This window comes from Anastrepha obliqua, chromosome 2 (assembly GCF_027943255.1).
Source record: "Anastrepha obliqua isolate idAnaObli1 chromosome 2, idAnaObli1_1.0, whole genome shotgun sequence".
NCBI lineage: Eukaryota > Metazoa > Arthropoda > Insecta > Diptera > Tephritidae > Anastrepha > Anastrepha obliqua.
In genome coordinates this window covers 130304000-130313976 of record NC_072893.1, presented here as the reverse complement: position 1 = coordinate 130313976, position 9977 = coordinate 130304000, and positions in this window count along the sequence as shown.

Genomic DNA, 9977 nt, shown 5'->3' with positions numbered 1-9977 from the left:
GTATTTTGTAGTGGAATGAAGATATTAAAAAAAAATTAGTCTTATGTATAGTATTTAGGAAATATTAGCTACAAATTTTGTTGAAAGTTCCTAAATTTTTATAGAAATATATTGAAAAAATTTTGCTTGCAAAAAAATAAAAATAAAAATTTAATTTCCAGGACTTTACGAATAAAAGTTATTTTAGAAAATTGTTTAAAAATAATTGCATTGCCTTTTTTCAGTAATATGTAGCATAAAAAATATTATATGTTGTTAGAAGTGGCGCAAAATTAATCACCCTTTGGGAAAATTTATTAGTTTCGCTATTGACATCATACGGCAATCATATTTGGCACTTGTGAACTAAACAGCTGCAGTATACAAACAAACAAACAACCAAAATAGGAGGACTAATTTTGCGCCATCTTTTATGTATGCATAAGAATTTTATTAAGTAGAAACTGAGCTCAAATAAGCTGTAAAAATAATTTAAGGGTGTTCGAAATCGCTGGAAATTTGTTGCCATTATAGAAATATCAACCAACTGTGTGCATATATTTATATATTGAATTGATCTGTTAAATATGACGAGTCCTAATCTTCAAAATGGCGTAACAGACAAAAAGTAACATTTTCAGTAGATTCGTTTCTTTTATTAAAATTAGGTAGGTAGGTAGGTCAGATGGCAAGAGTACCCCAGGTACACTACAAGTAGCCTCTACGTGCCATTTTGATACCATAATGTGGACCACTACTTGCGAAAAAATTAAAAATTAAAAAAATTAAATTAAAATTGAGAGCTTACGCCAAAATTTGCGTATGTCCCAGTTTTTTAGGGTTCTCTATGGAGCTTTGAAATTTGGACAGCTCGTGCCTATGCGGTGGCAAGTTATCGATTTCTCCCTAAAATAGAAAATCGAACATTTTTTCGCTTACGCGTTTTCAGCACTCAAGGCATGGTTTGGTATGGTTTTACATTTTTAATATTTTTTTAACTGGTTTTTATAGCTTTTGGAAACGAGTTCTTGGGGGTTTTCATACTTTTCTATTAGACATATACATACATATGTTTATGCATTTTTATATTTATTTAAATAATTTTTTTTTTCATTAGTTTTATAAATTTTGTATTTATTTTTCATTCAACGCAATGACTTAAATCATTTGTATTTTTATTGAAATTTTAATGTTTTATAAATGTTTGTATTTACATATATATTTACTTATATATTTTTTACTATTTTCTGCTTCACTGTATTTGTCGTAAGTTCTTAAATCTGTTTTTAGTATTTTTGTTTATTTTATTATATATTTTTATTTCATTATTTATATATATTTTATTACATTTTCAATTATTGCATTTGCTTTAAAACAAAAAAATTCATCATTTTCGCATGTTTGTATTATTTTTGTTGGTATTTTTCTTATACCTTTTTTATTTTATTACATATTTTCATTATTTATATATATAAATTTTATTATTTTTTCGTTTTCCATTCATGCTTTAATTAAAAAAAAATTTCATGACTATTTTTTTTTTAATTTTTATGATTATTTGTTTTTAGTTTGGCATATTTTTCTTAGTCTTTTGAGGTAATTTTTTTACTATTTTTTTATTTAATTACTTATTTTTATTTCTCTATTTATGTATGCATATTATTTTTCCTTGTTCACTGCTCTCTGGAATAGGTCCTCCACAAGAGTTGTCTTGCGTTAGTTTCGTTAATCTATTTGATTTCTGACAGGGTAGGTGATTAGCCGGCCGCTATATGCTAGATGTATGATATATAGAATTTTACTATTTTCTCATTCAGTTTTGCATATTTTTCTTATATTTTGAGCAATTTTTTTATATTTTTTTACTTAGGTATATATTTTTATTTCAATGCTTAATATATTTGTTTATTTAGTATTTTTTCATTCATTGCATTTGCTTTAACGAAAAATCATGATACTTTTCTTAAGTTTGTTTTTAATTAAAAATTTTTATTTTTATTTTTTGCTTCATTATTTATATTTCTGTTAATATTTTTTATTTGTTTTAATAAAAAATAAATTATTATTATATTTTTTTTAATTTTCGCAAATTTTTTATTATTTTGTTTTAGGTAATTAATTTTATGAGTATTTTTTTCGCATATTTTTTCGCACATTTTTCCTAATTTCTTAGAAAATGTTTAAGGAATATTTTTTCAGATAGTTTAATTTTGATTTAATGTTTTTCTTTACTCTATGCCTTCATTTGTTTCGGGCTTAAATGGTATTAGCACTTGAAAAAACACTCAACAATTTAAAGAATCTTATAAACCTTTAAAAAATTTGATAGCGGCTAAACAACAGACTTTCCCAAAGGTTTTGCTTAGTTTGCTTTACTTAAATTTTTTTGATACAAAAAAGACTAGAAGGTTGACGTGTTGACATTAGAGAACCTTTAGAGTTTATTTCATAAACTAGAAAAAAAAGATTTTTAAGTTTTCAAAATTTTTTCGCTACCAAGAAATTAGTCATTTAAGACAAACACTATTTTTTTTTTTAAATAAATAAAGTAAGAAGGTTAATTTTTCATTAAGAATGAAGAAAATCAAAAAACTCACTCAAATTAAGTAAAAGAGGCTGCTCATTATAAAAAAAATACTTTTTCTTAATTTTTAATTTCTTAAATTTTTTTTCCAATTATTTTAAGTATTCACATTCTTATATTTTACTTATAACATTTGTTTTTTACCTTATAAAGGGAATGAGGAAAAATAAAAATTGCTTTAAATGGAGTAAAAAAACGCTATTCGTTAAAGAAACATTTTTTGTTTTAAGTTTTATCTTAAATTAACCATTTTATGTTACCGAAAAATGTAAAAAATTCTACAATTTAATTATTCATATATTAAATTGGCGCTTATATCTTGTTTAGGTGTTTGGCCGAGCTCCTCCTGCTATTTGAGGTGTGCGTCTTGTTGTAGTTCCACAAATGGAGGAACTTACAGTTTCAAGCCGCCTCTGAACGGCAGATATTTTTATGAGGAGCTTTTTCATGGCAGAAATACACACACTGGCTACGGCGGGCTATTACTAAATTTTTAAAGAGGTTACATACATCCAGAATTTTCAAATAATCGATTTTTTTTACAGATTATTATTCTTTATAGTTTTAGGCATATGTCTTAGGAAGTCGATTGTAAAAATTGCCCATAGCTACAAAGCTGTGGTAGAAAATGTAACTGCCCGACGAGAGTTTGATGCGCACAGGTAGCTGTAGCGAAGTGCACTTGAAAGTTTAAATTCGTTTTTCTCGAAACGACTTTTTCCGGCGTGTTTATCTGTATGCGTTAGTTTTTTAAATATTCGAAAGTGTTTTCTATATAGCCTGCCGAGACGGATTTTTGATATTTTAATTAAAAAATTTTATAAACATAAATAAAGTGTGACATTTATGACGTTAAAAAAAAGATGTTTAAAATATTTATTAATCAATAATATATTTTCCTTCATTATTTACAATGCCTTCCCAACGTTTAGGCAAATTTTGAATTCCCTGCTCAAAAAATTGTTTGTCCTTCTTTTGAGGAGTAATTCTTGTTACTCATATGGGATTGAAGTCCACGGAAAAGGTGATAATCACAAGGTGCAATATACGGAGAGTATGGTGGATGCGTCTATTCACTAAGGGCGGTCGATTTTTGTTAAGTGCCTCAATCAGGTTTGATAGATGATGGGAATAATAATCAGCAGTTATCGTCTGGTTTGGTTCCGGAAGTTCATAATAAACAATACCGGTCATATCCCACCAAATAGACAGGAGAATCTTCTTGGGGTGAACGCCATCTATAGGGATCGGTTCTGGTGTTTCATCTTTATCTAACCATTGAATCGAACAGGATTATTGTAAAGAAGCCATTTTTCATCACCAGTAACGATACGGTTCAAAAAACTTTCATTTTCAAGCCGTTGCAGCAGCTGAGAACACACATTCACTCTCTGCTGAAGGTTGGCGACGAAAAGTCTATGCGGAACCCATTTTCCCAGCTTTGAAACCTTTCCCAACTGAACCAGGTGCCTGTGAACTGTTCTATGCGATGAATTTAACCTCTGAGCTATCATATCGACTGTCAAATTTGGCTAAGCTTCCACGAGTTCGAGCAAGGCGTCGGAGTTAAAGACTTCAGGACGACCAGCGCGTGGGGCGTCCTCCACGTCGCAGTTACCATTTTGGAATTTTGAAAACCACTTCTGCGCAGTCCTTACGCTCACGGTATCCTCTCCGTGAACAGTGTTTATTTCTGCATCAGCAGTTGTTGCACTTTTACCACTTTTATAAAAAAAAATTCAAAATATGCATCTTATACGCGTTCGAAGGTTCCATTTTATTTTTTAACAACACGTACTTCTATCCGCGATTAAAATCACTATGTCTATGTCGTCGTAAAGCTCATACAGCTCATCATTCCATCGTCTACGATATTCGCCGTTGCCAACGTGCAAAGGTCCAAAAATCTTACGCAGAATCTTTCTCTCGAACACTCCAAGCGTCGCTTCATCGGATGTCGTCATCGTCCAAGCTTCTGCGCCATACGTTAGGACGGGCATGATGAGAGTCTTGTAGAGTGTTAGTTTTGTTCGACGAGAGAGGACTTTACTGCTCAATTGCCTACTTAGTCCAAAGTAGCACTTGTTGGCAAGAGAGATTCTACGTTGGATTTCAAGGCTGACATTGTTATCGGTGTTAATGCTGGTTCCTAAATACACGAAGTCTTTTACGACCTCAAAATTATATCTGTCAACAGTGACGTGGGTGCCGATACGCGAGTGCGCCGACTGTTTGTTTGAAGACAGGAGGTACTTCGTTTTGTCCTCGTTCACCACCAAACCCATTCGCTTTGCCTCTTTATCCAGTTTGGAGAAGGCAGAACTAACAGCGCGGTTGTTAAGGCCGATGATGTCAATATCATCGGCATACGCCAGCAATTGTACGCTCTTATAAAAAATTGTGCCTGAGCGATTAAGTTCTGCGGCTCGTACGATGCTCTCCAACATCAGGTTAAAGAAGTCACACGACAGCGAGTCACCCTGTCCGAAACCTCGTTTGGTATCGAATGGCTCGGAGAGGTCCTTCCCAATTCTGACAGCGCTGCTGGTGTTGAGCAACGTCATCTTACATAGCCGTATTAGTTTTGCGGGGATACCAAATTCAGACATAGCGGCATACAGGTAACTCCTTTCCCTACTGTCGAATGCAGCTTTGAAATCGACGAAAAGATGGTGTGTGTCGATTCTCCTTTCATGGGTCTTTTCCAAGATTTGGCGTATTGTGAATATTTGGTCGATGGTAGACTTTCCAGGTCTGAAGCCACACTGATAAGGTCCAATCAGTTGGTTGACGGTGGGCTTCAGCCTTTCACACAATACGCTTGCTAGAACCTTATAGGCGATATTTAGAAGACTAATCCCGCGGTAATTGGCACAAATTGCAGGATCGCCCTTCTTATGGATTGGGCAGAGCACACTTAAATTCCAATCGGCAGTCATGTTTTCATCCGACCATATTCTGCATAGGAGCTGATGCATGCACCTTACCAGCTCCTCGCCGCCATGTTTGAATAGCTCAGCCGGCAGTCCGTCGGCGCCCGCGGCTTTGTTGTTCTTTAGACGCGTTATCGCTATTCTCACCTCGTCATGATCGGGTAGCGGAACGACAATTCCGTCGTCAACGATTGGGGTATCGGGATCTTCACTTTCTCGGTGGCATGCGCAGCTGTCACTGTTTAATAGGTTCGAGAAGTGTTCCCTCCATAATTTAAGATTGCTCTGTATGTCAGTCACCAGTTCGCCGTCTTTGTTCTTACAGGAAAACGCCCCGGTCTTGAAACCTTCTGTAAGATGCCGAACTTTGTGGTAGAATTTTCGGGCGTTGTTCCTGTTGGCCAGCATCTCAAGCTCTTCGCACTCACGTATTTCGGCCTCTCGTTTCTTCTCTCGGATAATACGTCTCTCTTCCTTTTTCAGCTCTCGGTAGCGATCCCACATGGCTCGCGTTGCGCCCGATCGCAGCGTGGCTCTATAGGCGGCATCCTTTCTTTCTGCGGCAGCATGACATTCCTCGTCGTACCAATTGTTTTTTCGGGCTCGCCGGAATCCGATTTCTTCTTCGGCAGCGGTACGTAGGGAACGAGAAATGTTGCTCCATTGCTCGCGCATGCTGGTTTGTTGGGCAGTGGTCTGTGAGAGCAAGATTGAGAGTCGAGTGGCGAGTCTTCTGGCTGTCTGTTGTGATTGCAGAATTTCGATGTTGAACATTCTTTGCGTAGGTAGATGTACATTTTTTGCTGCACAGAGGCGGGTGCGCAGTTTGGCTGCAACAAGGTAATGATCCGAGTCGATGTTGGGTCCTCGGATCGTGCGTACATCTAATACACTAGAAGCGTGTCTTCCATCTATCACGACATGATCGATCTGGTTTCGCGTTTTTCGATCAGGAGACAGCCAGGTAGCTTGGTGTATCTTTTTATGCTGGAATCTGGTGCTGCAGACTACCATGTTTCGGGCCCCGGCGAAGTCGATCAGCCTCTGTCCGTTACCGGATGTTTCGTTGTGCAGGCTGAATTTTCCGACTGTGGGACCAAAAATTCCCTCCTTGCCCACCCTGGCGTTGAAGTCGCCAAGCACGATTTTTATGTCGTGGCGGGGGCAGCGCTCATAGGAACGTTCCAAGCGCTCATAGAAGGAATCTTTGGTCGCGTTGTCCTTCTCTTCCATCGGGGCGTGGGCGCAAATTAGCGAGATGTTAATAAATCGCGCTTTGATGCGGATTATTGCGAGACGCTCGTCCACCGGAGTGAACGACAGTACTTGACGACGAAGTCTCTCTCCCACAACAAATCCGACACCAAATTTGCGCTCCTTTACATGGCAGCTGTAGTAGACGTCGCAAGGTCCTATGGTTTTCTTACCTTGCCCCGTCCATCGCATCTCTTGGATGGCAGTGATGTCAGCCTTTACTCTCACGAGGACATCAACCAGCCGGGCAGAGGCACCTTCCCCATTAAGGGACCGGACATTCCAGGTGCATGCCCTCAAATCATATTCCTTATTTCGTTTGCAGGGGTCGTCATCAGTAAAGGCAGTTCTCATCTGAGGCTTGTTAATTCTTTTCATTGCGGGGGATTTGCTTCGCCTTCTCACGTTAGCTCACTCCCGAACGGGTGTTCGGAAGCTACCCGAGGATACGTGGGCTAATCCCGGCCGTTGTGAGCTGCTTGAACCATATGTAGAAGAATCGTCCTGGCCACTCCCAAGTGAATGGCGATCAGTAACTTTCCCCACTTGCGTGGACTTCTACACATGGAACCATCCTCCATATACTCGTAAATACACATATTTATTATATTATAAACACATATATAAAGAAAAATTCAGCAAAAAAACTAAAAATTAGACTTTTTCATTACATTAAGTTCTGTTTAAAATAAGACAGAGTTTCTATTTTTTCAGAATCCGGCACGATTACTTTTAAGATTGGGATTAAATGGTCCACCCCTCGCAGCGCGACATTACGCTCAGCGAAGGACATGCTAAGTTTTATTTCAAAATTTCTGGAACCATTTGGTTTAATCGGCTTTTTCTTAATAAAACTGTTTATTTTAGGTGTCTTTTTTATTGTCTTGATATTTGTTTGGTACATTTTTGCTTCGGCGTGCTTCTGCAAATCAGAATTACCGCAGTTCAGAACTTTATCGCACTCAGCGCATTTGCATTTAAATGGATCGTTAGCCACAGCTTTCAACCAGCCACTAAAATTGTCGTCTTCAAGCCACTTGTTATTGAACTTTTGTTTCCGATACTTGAATTTTTCTCCTGGTGTTCCTCCGAAGAGTCAGTTGAAGAGGAGGAGCTCATTTCTGTAAAATATATAAATTTTAAATATAAAAAAAGCTAAAACTAAAATAATTGCAAACTTACTTCAAAAGTGAAAAGCACCAGAAAACATGGGACAACTAACAATTTTCGCGCGAAGAAAAAATCGCGTTAGCGTTCACGAAGGAAAAAATGGCAATGTGGACGTATAAACGCTTTAAAAGTATGCTGCTATAAGGAAAAAAACACTGGCATGAAATCTTACAGCGGCTTTTTATTTGAAATGAACTTTTTTAATTCTTCCCGCTATTTTTAAATTTTTTCTGTCCTTTTTGAAAATTCCCTACATTTACAGAATTTAAAAAAAATCTGTCCTTCTTTTTCGACAAAAATCCCTACATGTAGGGAATTTTCCCTACATTTACCATCACTGTGCACAATATATCAAAGAAAATATAAAAAGTTCCGTTATATTCCGCGAATAATTTTTTGTATGCAAAAATCATACAAAAGTGAAATTATGGGTAAAAACGCACGAACTTTAGACTGACCTGTTACATGATGTTTTACCTTGACTTTAGCAACATTTTAAAAATATAATATATTTATAATTGTAAAAGTTATCGCAGCTTGTGTGGAGCCCGTTTTTCCAGAAGTCCCTTGCGGTGATCATCACACGTTCCTGGAGATTCAGATAATCATGTACCTGATTGAAGCTTTTATTTTTTTAAAACTAACAATATAGCGGCCGCAGGAAATATTTTTCAGATTTTCGAGAAAAAAACCGACAATTAATGGTTTAAAAAAAATTGAAATTTTTGAAAAAAAAATTTCTTCGATCAGGGACGAGTTTTTATGTTTTTCAAAATCTGTTTGAAATCTCCTAAGCGGTTTTAAAGTTACAGTGATCACCAGTTCAAAAAACATAGTTTTGAGAAAAACGCATTTAAAGTTGTGATATCTGCTCCGGAGCTCCCGAGCGCCCTTTGCTAATTGTTGAATAACTCGAAAAGTATTTGTCGGAGTCACTTCAAATTTTCACACAATATTTTTAAGATAGTATACTTTAAGAAAATACAAAATAAAATCCAATTTTCGGAAAATTCTGACAACCCCTAACCCCTTATATTGATAGCATTAGTAAATAAAATTATATGCAGATAAATATATATAAATATGCATACTTTACATTTTTGAGGATCATTAGCATTTGTGCTTAACAAAGCGTAATTTTTCTTGAAAGTGATGTTTTAGGAATTTTTAACTGAAGTTTTTTTAATTAATTTCCTTCAATGTTTTTTTTTATATTTTATATACAAAAACTATCAAGATAGGAATTACAATTCATAAATTAACTACATTACATTGTGAAATCCGCTTCGAAGCTGCAACTTCAACGAATGTTGTCATCCTCCAAGTACATACTAAAGAATATTTTGTATGTATATATGTTAAAGTAAGCTATGTAAGTAATAAGTCACTGTTTGTGTATGAATTTGTGTGTGCAAATATTTTAAGTGTGTAAAAATCGCTTTAATACCTTGTATATATTTAAAATTGTGTAAAAAAAAATTGTTAAAATATCCGGTAAGACGCACGTTTCTAAGGACTTTACAAAACCCTCAATGGTCGAATATATAAGCATGTACTATAGAAGTAAGCGAAGATATTGTTAGAAGCATATGCTAAATAAAAATATATATGTACATATTTTGTGTCGAAAAATGTTCAAGCTGCGTTTTTCTGGCGAAAAATACGAGAAATGTGCTCGCACATTGTCGAAATCCCTTAAATTATTTCTTAGCCAGGAGGCCAAGTGTTGCAAAGAGTACCTGAGATGCTGCGTGTTTATTTGTTGAATTTCGTATACATAAAATTTTGGAACAGAAACCAGAGAATGTGTAAGGGGAACACCACAGTGAACGCGTGAAAATTTAGTGATTTTCATGAATTTTTTTTATAAGTAGGGATGATTATTTGAGGATCGAACGAATTATTATTTATGTTAAATAAACTCAACTTGAACTATACTGACAAAAATTTTTATTAAAAAATATTAAAAATTACAATTTTTATTAATATTAATGCAATGACGTCATAAAAAACTGATGCACCCTGGTGGCCACGATACAGCGGAGAGAAATCATCTG